We start from the raw sequence: 24,579 nt of genomic DNA, 5'->3' as shown, positions 1-24,579 counted from the left end.
TCAAGAAATGAGTTTGCTTGTCTTACTGCTTTTAAACTGCAGTAATGTTGTTAATGTACTCAAAACTAGTGGATGTAAAAAAATATATATATTTTTTTTTTTATTAAAGTCAGCTTATAGTATTCTAAAACTTAATCAGGTTAGTTTTATTTATTGAAACCTCAGCATATATGAATGCAAAATATAAAAATGTCATGTTAGTTTAACAAGCACAAATTATGTATCTTGAACATATATAAATCAAGTTTATTTCACAAACAAATGATGTATTTTTAACAAATAAAAATCATGTTCGTTTAACAAGCACAAGTTATTTATCTTTAACATAAAAATAATTTCCGTTTAACAAGCAAAAATTATGTCTCTTTAACATATAAAAATTTCCGTTTAACAAGCAAAAAATATGTATTTTGAACATATATAAATCATGTTTATTTAACAAACAAATTATGTATTTTTAACATAACAAAAATTTTAACAAGCAAAAATTATGTAGCTTTAACGTGTAAATCATGTTGCGTATACCTAACTTTATTATGTGCAACAGATGTACATATTTTATGTTAATCCAACAGGTTTTTTTTTTTTTGAGTGTGTACCTCTTTCATGAGCCAATGTGACCGGCTGACAGCCAATAAAACAGAAAGCATTGTGACAGACAAGAAAAACAGAAAGCTACTTTTTATGTGGCCCTCTACAGTCTCTGATGTGCTCAGCCTGAGTTGGCATACTACTAACAGGACCGGATCTCTCCTGTCAGACACCAGCGGTATGGATGAGTGAGTGAGTGACTGATTGATTGACTGAAAGAGATTCCTTCAGAGAAAAAAAAGGCTAAGGTGAAAAGAAAGGGGAAAGCATCCCCCCCTTTCTGAGGTGAGGAATAGCAAGATCAGAGATGAGGCAAGAGGAGAAAATAGCAGCGCAGATAGAAGAAGAGGAAGATGGAAAGGAGGGTCAAGAGAAGAGAGCAGCTCAGAATAACTTCTGCTCTTGGCTCTAGTTTGTGTGTGGTGAGTTTGGATAGTAGCCATGTTTTTGGTGGGCGGGATAAGACAGTGTCCCATTCACGCAGGGATAAGACTGAGAGCTAATAGAAGCCTCTGCTCATTAAAGTACTGTAATTTTAAACTAAATATAGGAGATGACAGACTGTATTATAACCTTGTTTAGACATGCCTTTGAGGGACTTTGCTGGTGAAACAACCAGTCCTGCTGGCCACCAGCATGTGTTGTGTTTGGGATGCTGCTGTCTTGCTTTACCAGACTATCTGGGTCTTTTCCACAAAATGTGAATGGAGCATACTTTTGGAGCATTGTCTAAGGATGCATAATATTAAAATTATGTTTTATAGTACATTAAAATAATTATTTATTATTAATTATTGTGTTATGGTTAATATTGTTATTATTTCCTTTTATAAATTGAAAATAAATAAATCAATTTAAATGCTGCAATTTAGGCATCACAACATAAACGTTTTATAGTTTTTATATATTTTAATTTTAATTTAGTCCTGTGATAGTGTCACGGCTTACGCTGCTGAAAGGAACACGGAGCCGAGGGATAAACGAAACAAGGATTTATTAAATTAAACATAGGCAAGGTAAGTAGTAAATAACAGGTGGCAAGTGGCAAGTGGCAAGTAACAGGTAAACGGGTGGACAAGTTGACAAGTGACTAGTAACGAGTAGACGAGTAGACGAGTAGACGAGTAGACGAGTAGACGAGTAGACGAGTAGACGAGTAGACGAGTAGACGAGTAGACCCGACAAAACAGAACTGAAAGGACAAGGCATTTATACAAAGGATAATGGGGAAACACAGGTGGAAGGCATGACTAAATTAACAGGGACATGGAACACATGCGGGAATGACTAGACACACCTGGGAACTAATCAAACCACACACGGAAGACAGAAACTGGGTCACAGGGGCAAAAACACACAAAATGAGTCCAGGTGTGTGACAGTACTCCCCCCTCCCGGTAGGTGCGTCCTCGCACCGTAGAAACAACAAAGGGAGGCCAGCAGACAGGGACCACAGAGGAAGGAGCCAGGGAGGAGATGACGGAGGGAGGAGCCAGGGAGGAGATGACGGAGGGAGGAGCCAGGAAGGATCTGAAGCAGGAGGTACCCAGCAGGACCCAGGCCACAGCCATAACGGCCCAAGGTGGGGCCGACGGAGGAAGGAGCCATGGAGGAGGAATGGTCACCGACTCCAGGAACTTGACCCACGGCAACGGAGCAAGTGGAGGAGGAGCCCGAGGCGGAGACGGAGAGCCAGGGTGACGGGGAGGAGCTGGAGGTCCTAGGCGGAACTGATGGCTCTGGTGACTGACGCGGCGATGTGGATCCGGAAGGCCGCGGTGAGGCCAGAGTGACCGAGGACTGAGGTGTAGCCGAGGGGATGAAGGAGCCTGATGGAGCCGGAGGGACGAGGCGAAGCCGGAGGAGTGGAGTCCCGAGGCATAGGAAGGACGACGCCAGACCAAGGCGGAGCCGGAGGGACGAGGGAGCCAGGCAGAGCCTGCGGACTGCCGGGCCACGGCGGAGAGGAAGGAGCTAGGAGCCATGGTGGAGCCGACGGGTCAACGGGCCGAGGCGGAGTCCAGGCCTCAGAGGCTGGAGGCGGAGGTGAGGGAGACGCCGACCAAGGCGTCGCTGGAGGATGGCGGTCCCGCTGAGCTCGCACCACAATGATGGTAGGCTGAGGGCGAGCAGAGGGGCAGCCAGACGACAGCGGAGGAGGAGGCAGGAGTGGGTGGGAGGGTGGGAATTTTGGAGGAGCAGGCATTGGAGTAAGCTCTGGGGCTGGAGCCCTTCCTGGGCTTAACGGAGGATCAGGAGCCCGTCCTGGGCTTAACGGAGGATCAGGAGCCCGTCCTGGGCTTAACGGGGGTTCAGAAGCCCGTCCTCGGCTTAACGAGGGATCAGGAGCCCGTCCTGGGCTTAAAGGAGGATCAGGAGCCCGTCCTGGGCTTAACGGAGGATCAGGAGCCCGTCCTGGGCTTAACGGGGAATCAGGAGCCCTTCCTGGGCTTAACAGAGGATCAGGAGCCCGTCCTGGGCTTACAGGAGGATCAGGAGCCCGTCCTGGGCTTACAGGAGGATCAGGAGCCCGTCCTGGGCTTAACGGGGGAACAGGAGCCCGTCCTGGGCTTAACGGAGAATCAGGAGCCCTTCCTGGGCTTAACAGAGGATCAGGAGCCCTTCCTGGGCTTAACAGAGGATCAGGAGCCCGTCCTGGGCTTACAGGAGGATCAGGAGCCCGTCCTGGGCTTAACGGAAGATCAGGAGCCCTTCCTGGGCTTAACGGAAGATCAGGAGCCCTTCCTGGGCTTAACGGAAGATCTGGCATAGGTGCGTTGGAAACCCCCTCATTTTGACCCATTTGGCGCTCCACATTTTGCTCCCTCGTGGTGGGCAGTGTCGCCGGCTCTCGCACCTGGTCTGACGGGTTGCTCTCTGGCTCTCCGTCATCGGTGGGCTCGGGCTTATGCCTCGTACCGTGGGGAGATTGTAGGCTGGGCTCTGGGTCCAGAGTGGACCTGGCGAGATCCTCCATTGGGCCGACCGTGAGAGGTGACCCATTTCTCACCAGATTCCACTCTATGAAAGCGGCGAAATCCTCCCGAGGACCATCTTCGGGCGACAACGCTCTGCACCTGGAGTTCAGGCTGGCGTGATAAAAGGTGCAGAGCGCGTGGTCCGGGTAGCTGGTGGCATTAGCTATCCAGAGAAACCGTCTGGTATGGTCCTCGAGAGACAGTCCCTCCTGCTCCAGCAGGAGGAGGAGGTATTCGGGGCGATAGAGGGGATCCATGACACACTACGGAAACAAAAAGACTGTGAAAAAACGGAAAACAAAACGGAGGGAAAACACGCAGTTCTTAAACTTTTTAGGTCGGGTCTTCTGTCACGGCTTACGCTGCTGAAAGGAACACGGAGCCGAGGGATAAACGAAACAAGGATTTATTAAATTAAACATAGGCAAGGTAAGTAGTAAATAACAGGTGGCAAGTGGCAAGTAACAGGTAAACGGGTGGACAAGTTGACAAGTGACTAGTAACGAGTAGACGAGTAGACCCGACAAAACAGAACTGAAAGGACAAGGCATTTATACAAAGGATAATGGGGAAACACAGGTGAAAGGCATGACTAAATTAACAGGGACATGGAACACATGCGGGAATGACTAGACACACCTGGGAACTAATCAAACCACACACACGGAAGACAGAAACTGGGTCACAGGGGCAAAAACACACAAAATGAGTCCAGGTGTGTGACAGATAGCAAAGATAAATTTTCAACAGTTATTAATTCAGCATTCTTAATTTTCACATGATCCTTCAGAAATCATTCTAATATGCTGAGTTGATACTTAACAAAGTTTTTTTTTTTTTCTCATTTCATTTTCATTCATTCATTCATTCATTCATTTATTCATTCACTGTGAAAACCTGTTTTTTGTTTTCACAGATTTTATGTATAGGGAGTTCAAAAGAACAACATCTATTTGAAAGAGAAATAATTAATTTATTAAAATAATAATAATAAAAATAACAAAAATCAGTTAATTAAAAAACTAAACAATAGTGTACATTATTGCAAATAAATATTCATTAAGAAATTTGAATTCATTTTAATTAATAAAAACAGTAATAGTAAATAGTAATAACACTGTTAATGTTAAAAAAATAAAATAAATAAATAACTTGAAACTTATTATTAATATTAATGTAAAAACAGGAAGCATACAAAAAAATCCAATACGGTAACAATGCATAATATTGTGCATCCCTATGTTTGTCTCTTCAGAAATGCTTCATCGCACAACATATTTAACACATAATGCAACTGACCATGTGATAACAAAACAATCATAGTACTAACTAGTAGTCTATTAGTCAGAATGAAGAAAAACATACATTTTTAACAAATGAAAATCCATGACAGATGAATATGAGTGTGGGAATGATGTGGAATTTAAAGAGATGGGAGAGTTCCTTTCACATATGGTAATCTCAAGTGGCTAATACTCTTTTTTTTATTCTCTCTGCTCTGTAGATGTGTGTTAAAAATGTCAAATGGTCATATTATCAAACAGATGCATCAACTTATGTAAATCTGTTCGGGTTTCAATTCATATTAAAGGGTGATTTGCCCAGCTGGACATCTCTTATATGTAGTCTTACCTAAAGTGTGATGTTAAAACGTTCAGCATATTGATCGGTCCGCAGACTCTGAGAGGTGACAGCGAATAGTGTTTATCATCCGGCCTTGCTTGCTCAGCCAGATGGCTGCGGTGACGTGCAGAACACACATCACACACAGGCTCATCACCCGCTCTCTCATTTTCACACACACTTTCTTGCTCACACCCACACACCAACTCCTTGTGCACTTTATGCATACTCCGATGCACTTTCTCAATATGCCAGTTGTCAGTGCAAGTTACTTTGGCAGCATTTTGCCAGCTGCTTACCCATCCGTTGTAGCTTTTATCATTTTTCTCTTCTTGGTTCTCAGTCCGAGGTCACATGTGTCAGACACTTCCCCATTAATCTTAATTCTGTCAGGTTTAATGCTCTGTAATACCTCTCTTCTTTCATGTCCGTCTTTTTCGTTGTTGCTGGAGGGTTGGGCAAAATTCTGAATTTAAAAATTTAAAAATAAAAAAAGTTTGCCTTTCAGTTCATGGGTTAAAATTTGAGCTGAAATCACATGAAATTAAAATGACTGAATTGCAATGCAGATAAATTAAACATGGTCACACAACAAAGGAATTTAATTCGTTATGCAACAAATCAAAAATAATTATATCTGCAAGGTGCACTCAATAATGTTTTGCACAAATTACACTGATATGGTAATGGACTGTGACCTAGCAGCAATGATTAATTTATTTCACGATCAAAAGTGTCTGATAATAGGGCTACTGAGATGAAGCAAATTGTCTCAGATGGTCATGTGATCATTACAGTTTTGACCCTTTGAGGCATTCTGTTCCATGTGAATCGCATCACATGAGAGTTTTATCTATATTAAACAGATATCACAAAAGTGCCATTCACTTCTTTATCTGATGCTTTTTAATGAGAAAAAAATGACTGTGAGCACTTTTAATTCTGACTAATTATTCCTATTTATACCTTGATCTGTAGAATTGAACAATTAACGCAAGTCAAAACATGTAAAAATATTTTGTATTTGATTTAGAAAATAAAACAAACAAGCAAACAAAAAAATTACTTTTTTCTCTCAGAACTGTGACTTAAAGGGATAGTTCACCCAAATTGCAAAATTATGTAATTAAAAACTTACCCTCATGTTGTTCCAAACCCGTAAAACAAAGCAGTTTGTGATATCTGGTTGGCGAACGAATGGTTCGATGTAACCGGATCTTTTAGAACCAGTTCACCAAATCGAACTGAACCATTTTGAAACGGTTCACGTCTACAATACACATTAATCCACAAATGACTTAAGCTGTTAACTTTTTTAATGTGGCTGACACTCCCTCTGAGTTCAAACAAACCAATATCCCGGAGTAATTCATTTACTCAAACAGTACACTGACTGAACTGCTGTGAAGAGAGAACTGAAGATGAACACCGAGCCGAGCCAGATAACGAACAATAGATTGACTCGTTCTCGAGTCAAGAACCGGTTGCATCTGTTTTCGGATCACCAGTAGTTCTTTCGGACAGTTCAATTCAATAAACCGGTTGAAGAAAATGGTTCACCGGTTATTTTGCAGCGACGTAATGGCGTCATTGGTGATGATTGCCCTTGATTCAAGCCTTTGGTTTACCCACGCTCATAACACTAGCACAGAATCAGTTCAAAATCAATCACCAAAAGAATCAATCACTGCCCATTCATGACAGGCTGCTTGGATGGGCAGGGGGTTTTTGCCCAGAATTGAACCATACCACCAAACCAAACTGTATGCTAAGTGTCATTTTGACGATAGTGGTCCTGACAGAAATCCAATTCATTTTCTCAGGTTTATATGTAAAAAGGCTTGTGTTAGTTCCTGTGTTGCTGTGCTTGCCTATAGTTTAGCATGTTGTTGTTTTCTATGTGGAGCGCTTCTTAGCGATCTGGCACCCCAAGATTCAAAAATATAATAAAATATTTATGAAACTGCATTCATGTTGAACCCACATTTCAAGCAGTGCAATCAAACACTGTGACCTGGAAGAACATTCAGATAGAATACTCAACATGATCCTCACCCCAAAACCAGTCGTCTCAGGAGGGTGACCTACTTTTATGCTCTCTTAGTTTTAATAGGGCCTCACAAGCTGTCAACCCGCTTTTTCATCGCAAAGACTCACGTTATAATAAAACTTCCGAGCAGAATTTTGTTTGTCTCACTGATCTCACAGACACCCTCTGATCTGTAAAAAAGTTATCTATCAGCCTAGCAGAGTTATATTTGTGTTATGTCAGATGTTCAGCGTTGTTCTGTCTCGCATAATTTGACTGCAGTTACACAAACAAGAGTTACAGCAGCTCTGGACTCCTGAATGCCTATTTGAAATGGTTCTTGCTGTAAATTGACACATTCTCTGTGGTAGACGGTTGTTCAGAGAGCACAATGACACCAGTCGTAATGAGAATACATGGTATCCGGTTGCTGAGGCTCTCGCACTCCAAAAGTTGAATTGGTTTTGAGCCTTTGGAAGGTCACATTGCAATGCTGTCCCACTTTACTGACACAATTAAACATTGTTAGGACGGCTGCTCTAAAAAACGCACACACGCACATGATTCACTTCTTATATTTCCTTCTGCTTCTTTTCATTTCTATCAGATTGGCTGAAAAGCTTTACAAAGCCATTAGGAAGGAAATGGCCCTGAAGAGCGACGACGTAAACCTTTCCAATAGTTTATCTCAGAAAATAGAAAGATGTGGGCATTTTGCCCTCTGTAAATTGTTATTAAAAATAAGAATCTGTCAATTGAAATGTTACATTTGACAGACACTTTTATTGTAGATTTTTTTTGGGGGGTTATAAGAAAACAATGTAGTTTTGCTATCTCCGGCATCCAGCTTGGTGTTTGTCTTGAGTCAAGTACTGTTTAAACACTTCATTCATTCATTTTGATAGCTGATATATATATATATATATATATATATATATATATATATATATATATATATATATATATATTTATATATAGGCGCACACACACACACATATATATTCATCTTTTTTTGAAGGCAGTGGTTGGGTCGTTTAAGTGGTTATAAAGAATGTATCAATGGCTAAACTAAACACACAATGGATAGCATGCATGCAGAGCAGGCAAACTTTAGATAAACAGTTTTTGCTGTTTATTAGAGGACAGAGAAAGAGATGGTGAAGGAATGATTGCAAAAGATAAAGAGACTAGTTTGTCCTTTATTTGTGAGTAATTAATGTCTTCACTTTACCAAACCATTTTGCCAGATATCTACATGGGGACCTTAAACAAAGTTGTTGAAGGGGGATGACTTCCTCAGATAAGAGTGATATTGAATTATCTGTGACTGAGATTACCATCAAGGGCTTCAGCGTTAATCAGCATATTGATTCTGATGGCGTTTAGTATGCTAATCAGGGTGAGGTGTGCCACTCCCTCTCTTTACAGGCGCACAGAGGCCAGGCAGAGAGGAATGGAGAAAATACATTATCTATTGCAGTACATTGCACAGTACTTTCTATGACCTTTACAAGGTTGTGAAACAACGGCCTGCCTTAACAAATATAGATGACTTCATTAAAGAGCTTAAAGAGAACATTTCCACACACGTCTTGGGCATGTAATTGATGGCATTGATGGTGTGAGTGTGTCTGAATCTGCCTTGGTTTATATTAATGTTGCAACTATGGGTACTTTTATGCACTTATGTTGGTTGACTTTTATTAAAACTAACAGATTCTTTTCTTTTTTTTCCTCATATGAAGGTTAAATTTAAAAGTGTTATTTATTTAATTTGTATTTTTTTAATTAATTTACTGTGCCTTATTCATTTATTGCTGCTACTTCATTTTATGTTTATATATATATATATATATATATATATATATATATATATATATATATATATATATATATATATATTACCCATATTCCCTGACCCACACTTTTAATCTTAAAGTGTAAATGGAAATTCTGTCATCATTTACTCACCTTTATGTTGTTCTAACATTTATTCTTCATTTTTTTTTCTGTCCATTGGTCATGTCTTAACGTTGCAATTTCGGTATTGCTTTATCTATCTATCTATCTATCTATCTATCTATCTATCTATCTATCTATCTGTCTATCTGTCTGTCTGTCTGTCTGTCTGTCTGTCCGTCCATCCATCCATCCATATATATATATATATATATATATATATATATATATATATATAATTTAATAATTTTTGACTTTCAGTTCTAGTAATTGAATTGATATATTTATTTATATATTTTTGGCTCATTTGATCTGTAAAGAAACAGATTATCACTTCCAGCCTTCATGGACAATTATATTCACTTATAAAGTATTACATACAAAATGAATAGCAGTTATTAAAACTGATGTGGTTTGGAATCAGAATATCAACATGCCTAATAATTACACACACACTGTGTGTATGACTTTAACATCATAATGCAAATTGTTTGATTTTTCAAATATGGACACTTTTAACCCTTAGTTAAAGTGTATAAGATAGAATCCTACAAATAATAAATAAATAAATAATAATAATAATTAAAAATATATATTATTATTATTATTTTTTATTATTATTTGCAGGATTCTATCTTATAAAGGGTTACAAGTGTCCATATTTGAAAAATCGAACAATTTGCATTATGATGTCAAAGCCACTAAGGTGTTGTTTATGAATGCATACTCACACACATACACACACACACGCACAAACACTGGAGTCTAATTTGTCTGCGAGTCTGCTCAATAAAGATAACGGAGCTTCTAGCGGCTGAAAATGAATTTGTCTTCCTTCACACCGGTATCGCCATCCATGTCCACTAATTTGCTCATACATTCCTTCAATGAGCACAGTCTCATCCAGTGTCTCCAACAACTCTAAATCTTTATTACATATATATGTTGCTAAGTAGAAACCGCCCTTATTTGCAGAAACAAATATAAAGACCATTAGCTACAGAAACAAGCTTTATAAACACATTTACCAGAGTAAAATTTGAAGCAGAATATATCAGATTTACAGCGGATCTGTTTGACACAGTCCTATACGTGCGCTGACGTTTGAGGATTTCACAGCTAAAGCTTGTTCGCACAAAAGCCGCGCACTGGAAGATGGATTGCAACGTTCAAAGATGCCTACGAAAGGGGTCATATGACAAAGGATTTGCTCTCTTTGAGCTAATAAGCGCAAGAAAGTAAGGGAAATAAAAGCAAATGACTTTGAGGATTTAAAGGAAGGAGGGACGTCCTTAATCACAAGCGCTTCCCCTCCCCGTGCCACTGTGGGTCTTTCTTCTTCCTCCTCAGCCTCTTGCTTTCTTCCTCATCCCTCTCTTAATTCCTCTCCTCCTGTGTTCCAGAGAGGGAGAGAGGATCTCCCAAGGGGTTCGCACATCTGCTTTGATCAGGGTGTCAGCGTGAGTGTTTCTCGTCAGCGTGTGTGTGTGCTAAATAAATCATTTACACTATGAGTACCCCGCTAGCTTTCAGGCATCTCTAAAGACTTACATCATGCAGTGCCACAAGGACATTTTCTGAATCCCGCATCTGCGGGATTGACAATGGTTTGGATGGCCCCCTGTGGCGTTCCTGCTTGCTCTCTGTCATTAAACACTTCCTCTCTGGAGGAACAACGCAGGAATTAACAAATCTGATGTCATATCTATAAATATTGGGTAATTTAAGTTGTCTTTGATACAGAGCGTGTGTGTATCCAAGGTTCTTGCCATATTAGGGCCGTCTGGATGTGTTATCGTGAGACGTGTAACTGACAGACAAGTCAGCAACATGGTGCAACACCTTGTACTCCTGTGCAAACAGCCTTTTGGCTTCTGAAAACAGCTGTAAATGGACTTTACAGATTGGCTCCAAAACCAATGTTGCTCAGATCCCTATAGCAGTGGTTTGTTCAGAAAATGGATGTTTTTATTCATTTTTATTTATTTATTTATTCATTCATTTGTTAGCTCTTTTTAGACCGCATTTGAGCAGTTTGACTCATTACCGTTCCTTATTCTAATTCAGTGCATAATAGCCTAAGAAATACACTGAAATCCATCACAAAATCAGCTCATCACACCTTGTTGTCTTGCTTATGGCATTCAGTGCTGTCGTTTGAATGCTGTTGGCTTAATATAAACATCAGTGGGTGTAGGCTGTCTCACAGTATACTTGTATCACTTTCTGGTTCCAAAATTCAACTGATATAAACGGTTCAGGTGAAAATAGACTTCTGTTGTCTCTAATGCCAGTTTTAGATCAATTCTGTTTTATGTACACAACCATAAACCATGTGTGTGTGTATGTGTGGGTGTACACACATACACGTTTAAGTAGCTGAGAATTTTTAAATTCATTACATATACTTTGAGATTTAAGTAAGTTAAAATACTTTTTATGATTTCTATTAAATGATCAATTATAAAGGGTCTGTTCAAGGTGATTCAATCGATCATTTTTAGTGCATGTCAAAAATTCTCTAGTTGGAGAGGCCATGTTCAGCCCATGAAAAGATCCACTTTTCAAAAAAAAACTGTAAGATTGTCAAAGAAAAAAGATGAAGAATTTCTGTAGTACTAATAATTTGATATGATTAAGAAATAGATTTGTTGCCAAGGATGTACAAAATGGTCACCCACTGTCTGTTCTAATCACATTGGAGATTAATTTATGCTCCAAGATGTACAGCACGCTGTACCAGAAAATAAATAATACAAAATATTTTCTTACTTACATTCTGTGTCTTGTTTCCAGCCAAAATATTGAAAAAGTTTTAAATCAAGAAGGATTTTCTAGACAAGTAAAATGATTCTTGTTTTCAAAAAAAAAAAAAAATCTAAATTAAGCGAGATTTACAGCTAAATAATCTGCCAATGGGGTAAACAAAATAATTTTGTTTTCTGTTTGAAATAAAATTATTTTGGTTACTCCATTGGCAGATTATTTTGCTTGTTCTAAGCAAAAACTTACTTAATTTAATTTTTCTTTAAAAAAAATAATCATTACTTGTCTAGAAAATATTTTTTTATTTAAAATGTTTTAGATATTTAAGATCAAAACAAGACAACAAATCTAAGTTAGAAAATCTTAATAATAATAATAATTATAATTATATATTTATTTGCAGTACGGAGAGATTATGAAATGCCAAAACTGCTTAAATTAATAGAAAATTGTTGCCAAATTTGCTCCAGTGCATATTTTAAACAAGTATGCTATTAGAAGCTGATAAAAAGGAAAAAAAGAAAAAAATGGGTTAGGCATTTTAGTTGCCTTTTTAGATTATTTTTATTAAAAACAAACAAACATTTCCTCCTTTTTCATACACACACACACACACACACACACACACACACAGACAGACACACACACGTTTGTTTTTGTGAAAAGTGGGGACATCCCATAGGCGTAATGGTTTTTATATTGTACAAACTGTATATTCTATGGCCGTAAACCAACCCTACACCTAACCCTAACCCTCACAGGAAATTTGTGCATTTTTATTTTCTCAACAACAAAAAAATAATTTCGTATGATTTATAAGCATTTTGAAAAATGGGGACATGGGTTATGTCCTCATAAGTCACCCTCTCCTTGTGATACCTGTATCATACCCATGTCATTATACAGAGTTGTGTCCTGATATGTCACAAAAACAAGAGCACACACACACACACACACAGACATATGTATATATATATATATATATATATATATATATATATATATATATATATATATAATGTTCTTCCATCAATATTGAATATAATGCTTTGGATAACAATGTTTGCAAAATAAATTCAACATATCCAATTTAGATGCATATAACTTATTTCTTGCAAATCTTTTAATAACTAAATAATTCTCTCTCTAACACTTAACTAATTCCACTGATTATCATTTCCTATAATTACTAATTATCATAATTAAACAAATTTGAAACATACTTTGTTTTGCCATACTTTTGAATGCATTAAGGGGTATCATGGCTAATTAAGTAAATTAGTCTGCTAGAGAAAAATCTTCTCTCTAACTAAATTTTATTTTTATTTTTTGGCAGAAAACAGTATATCATTAAAGTATGAATCTGTGTTAATGGAGAATGTGAGGCAGATATGACTTGTCTTTGTCTTCTTCTTCTTCTTCTTCTTCTTCTTCTTCTTCTTCTTCTTCTTCTTCTTCTTCTTTCTGTTTGTCTTTCACCACAACAACACAGTAACAAAAATGCCCTTGCATCTTCCGCTTGGTCCATTGTCAATTCTCTAAGGAAAATGCAAAACACATAATTAGTAGCCGAAACAGCATACACTTGACTGTGAAATGTGTGTGGTTTACGAGTGACCCTGCGCATCTGTCCATCTCATAGTAAATTTTTACCTTTTACTCTAGTTCATTGAATATTTATGTCTATGATGGAACATCTCCAAATTGCTGCTAGGTAGATGCTTATGATTTTCTTTGCCAGTCATGACGATTTTGAAAACATATTATGGCCAAATGTAAAATTTGCACATTGGGAATGAATAAAGGGAAGATTTACTTAAACAGTAAAACACTTTTAAAGGAATAGTAAGAATAAGAATAGCCAAAAATGAAAATGTACTGTTGAGCTGTTCAGACTGATCGTTTCTCTTCAGTGTATAATATATCTCAGTTTATACTGTCAGGAGCCACTGGGATTGATTTTGTGTTTTCTGTATCTGCTTTTTTGACTGTGAAAGTCTCATGTATTTTTTGAGTTCTGAAAAAGATCAATTGTAGCAGCATATGTTGTGCCTTGGTACACTATGGAAGGTGTATGTGATTTTTCCTTACAGTTTCTTTTTAAATTTCCGTTGTTTATCCTCTCGCTGTCTATCCTATCTTTTCTGGCATACAATACATATTGTTAACAAAGGTAATTAGTCTGATGTTTATCTGATTTGTAATTATGTTTTGGATCATAATTCATCATCATGTCAGAATGTAGCAGAACAATTATATGAAATTATGAAGTCCTATAGAGGGCAAATGACATAATCTCATGCAAATAAAAATAATAATAACAATAAACACACACAAGTGTCCAAAATGTCTTCTTCCAAGAATGCAATTTAAACCCGCACACAAGAATAAGTAATCATGTGTGTGGATGGATTTCTGTTTACTCATAAAAGAACCCCTGCCAAGTGTCTGTCAGAGGATGTTCTGTTCCTGTCACTGGTTCACACCTGGCTTTGTCAGCACAGGTGTGTGTGTGTGTGTGTGTCTATGGGTTAGGACTGTTTTGCTCCTTTTTTCTCATTTAGCAGTGTCATTCACTGATCAAAACAGAGACTATAGTCTTTGATCACTTAATCAAGCAGTACAGAAGCACCAAACTAGATCCTTATACTGTAGATCATTTAAATATCATACAAAAAAATGCAAAGAAATAAAAGCTTTTTATGACTATGTACAGAGCGGGAAAGGGACAGGTCAGTACACTTTATGTTAACGTTTTCATCGTGTCATTGTAAGAACATCTTCACTGTGTGCTCAAAATGTTGAAGGAACATCATCCTCCAGGTTTTATTTTGAGCAAACTTCTCTTCACTGGCATTTTACATTTTACATGTTCATATTTCATTTAGGTTAGGCTAGTATCAGTTATTAAAATATATAGTGATGAATGGAAAACTTAAAGAAAGAAACATAAAGATACATATACATTTTAAATATAAGATTTTCCCATTGTGTAATTTGCAAATCAAACACTGTCATTCACAACCATTGTTCCATTCGTAAATTGTTATATATTTTTTTGTTTTTGTTTGTTTTTAATTAATCTTTTAAGTAAAGTGATAATTGTCATTCTCACCCAATGTTTCAGTTGAGAAAAAATGCAGTGTTTATGAATGATTTAAAGTGTCAAAGCTTTATTAGCATGGTTGTGGGCATTCAGAATAATACCAAAACATATGTACTATTTTATTAAGTACATAAATGGATGATACAGAAAATGTTTAAGCGATAAATGAAAAACAAACAAAAAACATTGAACATAATAATAATATAAACAATTGTTAAATAAAATATTATATAATAATATAATATAATATAATATAATAAAATATAATATAATATAATATAATATAATATAATATAATATAATATAATATAATATAATATAATATAATATAATATAATATATAGTGAAATATAATTTACATTAGAGCATAAAAAAATATTTAAAAAAAACGACTAATAAAACATTAGTAACAAAATATTGTAGATCTCTCGTTCATCTGAAGTTGAGTGAGTCCAGGTTTAGCTTGAGAAGTAGCCCTGAGGAAAGATGATAGTCTCCGGGGCCTGTGAAGACCAGAGGGGCTTCAGACAGAAGCTCAGGGTGGTGCTGGAAGGCAATATTCAGAAAGTAGCGCTTTCTCTTTCTCTCATCTCAGGAAAGGGGTTCGAACCTAGATACATTTCGAGGACAAAATATGCTAAAAAATGTCCCCAAAGTTTAGTTAAATCTAACAAAACCTTTATTCGGGGTCTTCTCAAAAGTGATGCATTATATATATGGTAAATAATAATTTGTATTTACCTATTTGTTTTTACTTTTATGTTGTTGCATTGTATTGTAACTTAATAATTATAACTGCCTTGTTTAAAGGAATAGTTCACCCAAAAATGTATTTTCTGTCATTTACTCATTCTCACTTCATTCCAAAGCTGTAAAAAAGTGTTCCTGGATGTGTTCTTCTGAAAGATTATGAAGATTAGGAGCAGATTAAAGTTTAACTGAAAATCTTTTCATCTGATACAGCTCTTATCTCATTCATGTTAAAGCTCACATTTTTTGTGCTTTTTTGAAGCTTTGATTGTGTTTACAGTGTGCAATATAACATGTGTTCATGTTTCGTGTGTAAAAAAACACAGTATTTTTCACACAATTCACCTATCTGTATACCGCTGTTTTCACTGTCATAAAAACGGGCTGATGACTTCCTTGTTCTATAAAGTCTCTCCTTCAGAAATACATAACGAGTTCTGATTGTGACAGCGGTTCCTGTGTTGTGATTCGACAGCAGCTTAGCGCACGCTGCCCTCCTGGAAACACGATTGGGCTAGTTTTGAAAACCTGGCAATCCTGATCTGAACCATAGACAGTAAAAGAACGCACATGCTGGAGATGTACTTATAATGACAGGAGCGTTTTTACTGACGAGATGCACATGAAAATCACACTTTTTGCACAGCCCTAACATCTAGTTAACAAAGCTAAACAGCGTTGCCCTTTGTGTAATAAGTTACAGAAACTGTTAAACGCACCAACTTAAATAATAAAATACACTTACCAGTTGTGGTCCAAAAACAACGCCTTCTCCAGACAAAGAGGGAACTGCTCCATCTTTCAAGAATAATATTTGTGCAAATCCGGCAATAAACTGATTGAGATTGAGGAAGCAGTCCTCAGCAAAATGTGCTTGCACATATTTTTACACGTGGATTATAATTTTCGGGAACTGAGTTAAACATAAATTGTAACCATTAATCTCCAAGTACAGCGTCCCTGGGAAGCCCAAACAAAGATGATTGGACTCCGAGATGAAAAAAAAAACAGCGTTTTGACGACATGGCAACAAACACAATTGCAACTCTTCCTCTTCTCCGTCGGAGCGCAACAAGACCACGCCCTCTTTTTGTGTATTCCTGTGGGCGGAGGTTAGTCAAAAAACTGTTTTAGTGACATCATTACTGCAGGAACTAGAGGGATGTAGTCCAAACGGGTCGTTCGTTGTAGGTGAATTCTGTTAAATAAAATATCTCACTTGTCATTGAACTTTGAGCTTTAGAATTTTTACAGATATTATTTATACTCTAATAACAACATTACACACTAATTAAAGTTTAAAACATGGGATCACGAAGAACGGAACCTTTAATGTCTATACTAAAGTATGGTACTTTTTTTTTTGTCCTTTTTGCATGTGTTTTTGTTTAGAAAAGGGCAGTGTGAAATATTGCAGAAATGTGTTCCAATACAATATATGCCAATTTGAAAGGCTTGATAATCATACAGTACATGAAGAGAACACAAATCGTCTGTCATAATGAAACCCGAAAATAAAAGACAAACCACCAGTGGATGCTGATTGATTGGTTTATATTATAGTGTTATCAAGCATTCCGCGCACATACAAACATACACAAACATATTTGATCAATCCTAACACGGCTCTAATGCTCCCTCTGCTTCTCGGGAAGTAAAAAGAAAGCAAATCAAAACAGACTCTTCATATTTGTTTATTGAAAGAGTGAGTGAATGAGTTTGATTAAAATCATTAAAGCATGGCACACTGTTAGGGCTGGAAATGAAAGTGTGATTACCTCCGCCATGCGTGGCTGACTGTGAAAGAAGAGGCATTCACCCTGCCTCTGCTCCCTATTTACTAAAGAATAATGATGTGCTTATAAGTTCTCCGAACTGCCAATTTGTTGTTTCTTTAACAAAACATATTGAAAGTTATCCTGCAAGTCCTGCTTATGTGTGGTCACAGCAGACGTGAAGAAATAAATAGCTAAATGAAATGATGGGCGATGCATAATGCTCCAGATAGACAGAGGTGAAATAAAGAAATGTCAGCGCTAACAGAGGACATGTGAATGAGTAGGGACATTGACCACTGGCTCATTATCTCTGGGCCAAGTGGCAGAAGAGAGCAGACAACTGGCCATATGATGTGGCTTTTCAGCTTCGGTATGGACACTATTCTCTCGCACAACATTAGCAACGTTCCCTTAAACAATGAGACATTATGTGGAGAATAAGAACAGAAAATGATATACAGGTACAGAGAGCCAAGGACTTTAGCAAGGTCAGGATAAAATGATATGTAATTATGTTTTACATCCAGTGTTCAGTGATTTCTCTAGATGCTCTTAAACACAAGTGTCCTTGCTTACCAGATTGGCTTGATAACCACTTACGGGTGTCTCCGAGACACATTTAGAAATATAAACTGTCAGTAATGTATTCAGCTGCCATTCTCTGGAAGAGGAAAACATAGTTCTGAGTTTTAGACGTTTTGTTTTCTTCCATCAGCCTGATGAAAACACAACTACACTGTGTCACGATAATTATGTCAGAGCGGAATAAATGCTAACACTTCCACTGCAAAATTGTATCTACTAATACAAACAGTATGTTCTGGAGATTTGCTACTCTTTCTTGTTAACTGTGATTTATATGCTATCTTCACCCCTCCTCCACCCCCTACAGAGCGTCAACACATCCTTTCAGTTTAATCTTGTTTAATACCTCTTGTATAACTCATCATTCCTCCACCACATTCACAGTTTCATCCGGCTCCTGTAGGGTCAGGAGCAGGGCCAACTTTAGGAAAAGGCATTGCATTTGTCAGTGCTTTTATAAAACATCTTTCTTTCCTTTGCCCTTTAGTATACTAAAATTTAGATACTTAAAATTTTCAGCGATAAATTTTAAAGGGATAGTTCGCACACGCACACCTAAAAAAGGAAATTATGTTATCATTACAAGTTTGTTGTTTCATTGTTTATGCATATGCACTTTTTGGAATATTTGAGTAGGTAAAAATATCGATGTTTTGACAACATTTAAAACATGAAGTATGCAATTAATGGTAATCCCAAATCCTATATATAAGATTCCTAAACATTTGTACATTTGCAAAGTTTCTTAATCATAAATTATTTATGTTGTAGATGCTTTCAATACATTGATTTTTTTAGAGTTTATGTAAATATAAGTACATTTATGTGTGGTAGTACCACTTTCTACATGAACAGTTTCTAGTGTTCTGTCTAAAATAATTGTTTTTGGTGGGGCTGAACTTTCCCTTTTATGCCTCAGTTTACGCTCTTATGTTACACTGCATTAACATCCATACAAATCCAGAAGACAAACTAGTTTGCAAGCAGCACTTTTAAAGTCACTCACTTTCTGTGTCTTAATCCTCCTGTACTTGGAGAACTGAATGAGCTGTCCTTTCACTTTTATGCGACTGTGTGGCTAATTGAAGCACAACACATAATATAACAGATAATCACAGAGATAATGTGCAGCAAATGTGTAAGTGTGTGAGCGAGTCAGTGTGTTTTACTTCTTCCTGGTGATTAATCACTCCTTGCATCATCATGCGTGAAGCAGAAAGTACACGGGCGTGAATGATGCTAACGTTCACCTTGGTTGCGTCAAAATACATTATCCGTTCATGCCCACACTGGCATATACTCAATTTCAAGTCAAGCTAATCATAACATTTTTTTGTCATTTTAATTGAACGTTACAACCCAAGAAGTATCTGGCCAGGCTGCTTTATTAGATCTTACTACATCTAAAGCATGATTGCCTTTCATGTTTGGCAGCGTCCATAACCGCAAGGTTGACGTCCAGGACAACACAGAGTAGCATTTGCACTGGCACAGCTCATTACCTTGTTTCATTAACACAGACTCCCACGTCCATGTGGTTGTTGGCAGAGAGATTTGAGAGCGCGGTGTGTTTGACTACTCTGATTATGCTGTCTAACAGTATGTTGCATTATGTTACGCACTAGCTAGGAAGGCAGCAGCTTCTCTAAATCAATTTGCATGTCTTTTTTTTTTTTTTTTTTGCTTTGTTCTAACTGCCTTCTTTCTGATGCCTGCTTCACATAAGCATGCTTTAAGTATATGTAGCACTGGCTTCAGTTAGCAGCAGCGCTAACTCCATTAGATGGCAGTGTAGTTTGTCTTTAGCAGGAGGCACAGGTGATCGCCTTGAGAAATCTCAGTATGCATGCCTTAAATTTACCATCAACACATACGCTGTGCAGATATACAGTGTCCCCTTTGAAATATCATCATTTCCAAAACATCCCGTAAGTGTTAGGGTTCTCCATTGCCATGGCAACAAATCCTTTGAAGAGCAAGTCAAAAGAGGCTGTGCCAGTGATGGGTAGCACTGCTTGAGCGTGAGCAGAGAAGATGTCAATGCGTCTGAGCTGTGATATTTGTCATTGTTACATAGAGAGGACTATGCAGAATTTTGATGAGGAAAAGCCATTAGCAGGTCACAAGCAATTTTCTGTTGCGACTAATATTTTATACGTGATTGGATCAAAAATGATGAGGCATTGTTGTGAATTCGAACGCTGTACTTTTATGTGGCGCCTAAAGTTGTTCTAACTATAAGCACTTGGGGTGAGATTGTCGCTAATTTCAACAGCGGTATGTAGGCGGACCGCGTTGTGGCTAAAATAACTATTCTCTGTGATGAACCTGAAGGTTTTCCCATGACATTTTAATATAGGGAAAACATCTCCAACAGAATCAGACTGTTCTGCTTTGAAGTTTCCTGGGAGAAACAATATTTCTCAAGTCATAATGCTTTGTGCTTCTTTGCGCTTTCTGTCAGGATGAGCGGTGCTTATAATACATGTCAGAGGATCGAGGTAGTAATTAGATACAGATTGTTTGTCAATTTGCCACAAAGACAGGATAAGTCGCCTCCTCTACCCTCCAGGCTTAACGGAGAACAGGAAACATGGCACAGACGGAGAAGAAAAAGAGCTAGAATCTGTGGCAGCACAGTGAGACATAGTGAAAGCTTCCTTTCGTCTCCTCACTGCTTTTTTGTCTTTCTAGCTGATCAATCCTAGCCTCAGAGCACCAGACAGATGCTCTAAATCTATTATTTAGAAAGACGGGGAATTTCAACATCTGAAGAAACCTCAAATGAGTACATTTACACTCACTGACACACGCACGCTCACAAATAGCCTGTTGGTGCAAAAGTGCCACTTTAGGGATCTCCATTGAGTCTGTCAAGACATATTTGGCTAAAATAAGACAACATGAGACTTTTTTAGTACCTGCTTTCCTCCACAGTCAGCACAAGTCATGTTTCATTGGAATATGTGATGCATGGCTTTCTTTTTAAATCACAGATTCTGCAATCATTTTGTGTGAATGGATTTCTAGAAAAACCTAATGGGCCCTGTCTGCATTTTTCCAAAACAGGATGTGTTCTAATAATGTAATCCTCACAAACAGAACATAATTTCCCTTCATAAAATGCACATTTACGTGTCTAAGTCTTCACGCAGGGCATTAATTCTTATGGTGCTGAGCCAAAATTGTAGCAGTCAGAGCTTTGTTATCATGCATTGTAAGAGTGAGAACAGAGCTGTTGATCTTCAGTATGGAGTCATCATGACATTTTCATATCCAGGCCGAGCATCAGTCACCAGAGGCTGACAGCACAGTGAGTATCAGTTAAGATGACAAGTGTTAGGTGTGATACTGAGTATTGTATTGGGTATGACGATAAACTGGCTTATTTAACAGATAATGATATGATCTTGGTTTTATTGATCTGTGCTACCATGTTTTTGATCCAAATTTATGGTTATGCATCCTTATTTGGAAACACAGCAACAAAGCTAGATATCCATTTTGGATTTAGATAGAAAATAAGCAATTTATAGTAATGCATGTGAAGTTGTATGTACATGCAGGAAGATGACAAATGGCAGTTGCCGTGAATCGTAAAAAAATGCAAAAAAAAAAAAAAAAGATTATAGAGCTCAAGGCGGCTAGAGATAAAACCGCACAAATTAAGGAAAAGGTACAAAACACTTTCTAAGTGGGAATTTTTAGTTCAAATATCAGGGGGTTCTGTACATGCTTCAACCATCCAAACCCTTCATAGACACCATTTGATCACATTGAATGAGCTACAGAATTCAGTTGGAGCAGCAGTCAACAGTCAATAATACAGTATGAAGAACATAACACTGACCTGTATGGGAGGGGTGAAGAAACTGTTTGCCAAAAAGCACGCCAGTGACCCAGCTCCGATTTTATGGTCAAATGTGACTAAGAAAAGCCAAAATTTAAAGCAATGTGTGTGGTTTGAATCTAGCACTGCTATAGAGAGAATGAGAGAATCGGTAAAGGGCAGAGGATCTACTCTTGTGTCTGTTTGATGATGTGCTCACTCAGAGAGAATCAGTGCATTGACTTTCAGTCATGATGATACACTGTTTGTCCTTATTTCTTGCAAATCTCGAAAATCCTCACAGGAGGTGTAACAATAATGCTAGAAGTGTTTGTTATAGGAATTTAGTGAACTTGGTGGGTTTGTTTTAAAAGCAACTTTGCTTTTCTGACTACGTTCTAAAAGAGGTGTCCTTTTTGGTTTACCCAATTAAGTATTTCTGAGTTTTCATAAGTTGTTTAGGGATTTTGAACTTGAAATGCCATCCACCCACCCACCACTAACCCAGCCTCATTTACCCCAATGGACAGCCTAATTAGTTCCCTACCGGTATGTACAAATAAATAAATAAATAATAAATGCCTCACAATGAACTCATTCAGCGAATAACAGAGCAATGTGCTGTCAGGTATTGTATTAGTATAATGCTATTTGGTTACAGTGGCTTGTGTTAACATTTCCATGGTCGCCGGTGCTCTTTGTGTGGGTGATGATATTGAAAATTTTTTTTCCATTTTTGTTTATCCTCAATTTGTCTTCTGCAGAGAATGTGGGGTGGTGCTTTTCACGAGAATGTGTTGCGTGGAAATTCAATCCAAGCTAAAGCTTCTTTGGGCTTCTCCCTTGCCGTGTGCCCTTTGTGAAGCAGGATTTGGTGTAAATGCACCACTCCTGATCTGTTCCATACTCAACGTCAGCCCGTAACAGGGCAGCCACTGACAACTGCCTGGAGATTAGTTAGCACACCAGCTTAAACCCACAGACTTGCTCAAATGAGCCTCATTTTAAAACAGTCCTATGGATTTTCTTGAAGACTGGCAGATTATTTGGAAGAATCCCGTTAAAAGGATCTGTGTTAGAATGTTCCATGCCATACCTCTGTCAATCACCCTGGGCATTTGCAAATCCTGTCATATCTGCAAAGGATGTGGCTTTGCTGGTCACACGTTGGAAGGAAGTGTCTGAAATGCATAAAATAACACCAAATTATAGAGTGGTCAAAAGCAGCTTTAAACTATTTTTAGCCTCATACATGGGCTGAATTTGTTTCACATTTACTGTAAGTGGGTGATGTACAGTCTATGGATATCTATTCAATTATGGACACTTATGTCACAAGGGATGATTTTTTATATTTTTTTCAAAGATTTTCATAGATTTTTTAGCATTCTGTTTTTGTTTATTTTTTGCTTAGCTTTAAATGCATTTTTTGCATAGATTTATAAATATTGCGTGTAAATATTGTTTGTACATGTACTTTCACCCTTGGACATTACTAGTGAAAAAAAAATATAATAAAAATAAATAAAATTTAGAAGGTAAAAAGTTTCAAGTGTGTTTCTTTATTGAAAGTGCCCATAGTTGAAGAAAGAGCCATATTCTGTCTGTTCTTCACATGAAGTCATCCACCATTCTCTCCACAGCCTCATGATCCTTTGAGGCAGCAGTTATATGACAGTGTAAAGAAAACATGAGCATGTGCTCATGCATGCCCGTCCTTTACTAAATCCTGAAGGTCGACATGACTGCATCTTTCCTCCAGCAGGAGCTTATTGACTATTGATGTCTGCCTGTGCTGATCCTCTGCCAAGCACCCAAAGCGAGTGAGGAGGGGAAAAAAATAAAACTGCTGGATTGTTTTCTCTGTATGAATATCATGTCATTAGATTGATAACAGTGAGAATGGTAGGGAATGAGGCTAGTGGTTTGGGTCCTTCTCTGACAAATGTCCTGCTAATCAGCAGCTACATTTGCATTGACACTAGCGTGCTCGGTTGAAACCGAGAGTCACGCAGAGAAGCTTGAAGAGAGGTATTGACACAAAATATTAAAAGCTGGGTCAATGGAAAAACACTAACTGGATTAAACAAATCCTACATGGTGGCATTTCTCTCAGGAAATGTGCATAATCAAAGCATTCATATGTCCTTTACCTTCCCCTCATTTGCAGTTGTCCTAAATAACTGCTCAGATGATAGTTGAAAGAGAAGACAGTCCATCTGAATAATGTTGTGGCAGTATTGCAGCCCTAGAGTCACAATCTGCCAATATTGGATGAGAGCTGAAATGTCATATGCGGCTGAAGTCATGACGAAATATCAAAATCTGTTGAGGTATTTACGGAGAATGCCAAAGTGGCTGCTACCCTCCGCTGCGCCTTCCCGAAAACAAGAGAACAAACAGCTTCAAGGCTGGCACAATGAGCGATGGAAAGAAGGGGAAAAAAATCTTCATAATGCCTCACCTTTATGAAAAAAAATGAAATATCAGCAGGGTTCCACTACAAGGCCGACTGCTGCTTTTGCCATGAATCACTTGAGCGAGAGCGAAATGTCAGCTGAGTGGCCTTTTGCGGGAGGCTGGAG

General features: G+C 37.8%; 1 long non-coding RNA gene across 1 annotated transcript; it reads right to left on the bottom strand.

Moving 5' to 3' along the window:
- Positions 1-13,052: 13,052 nt before the first annotated feature.
- LOC132110131 (uncharacterized) lies at positions 13,053-24,253 on the bottom strand. The gene is made up of 3 exons (XR_009424596.1): positions 24,148-24,253; positions 23,091-23,175; positions 13,053-13,484 (listed from the first exon to the last, which is right to left on the bottom strand). It is a non-coding gene; the product is annotated as an uncharacterized LOC132110131 (long non-coding RNA).
- Between the last annotated feature and the right edge of the window lie 326 nt (positions 24,254-24,579).

This window comes from Carassius carassius, chromosome 29, assembly GCF_963082965.1.
Source record: "Carassius carassius chromosome 29, fCarCar2.1, whole genome shotgun sequence".
NCBI classification, from domain to species: Eukaryota; Metazoa; Chordata; class Actinopteri; order Cypriniformes; family Cyprinidae; genus Carassius; species Carassius carassius.
The sequence above is the reverse complement of the archived record's forward strand: the minus strand, read 5'-3'. Positions and strand labels throughout refer to the sequence as shown.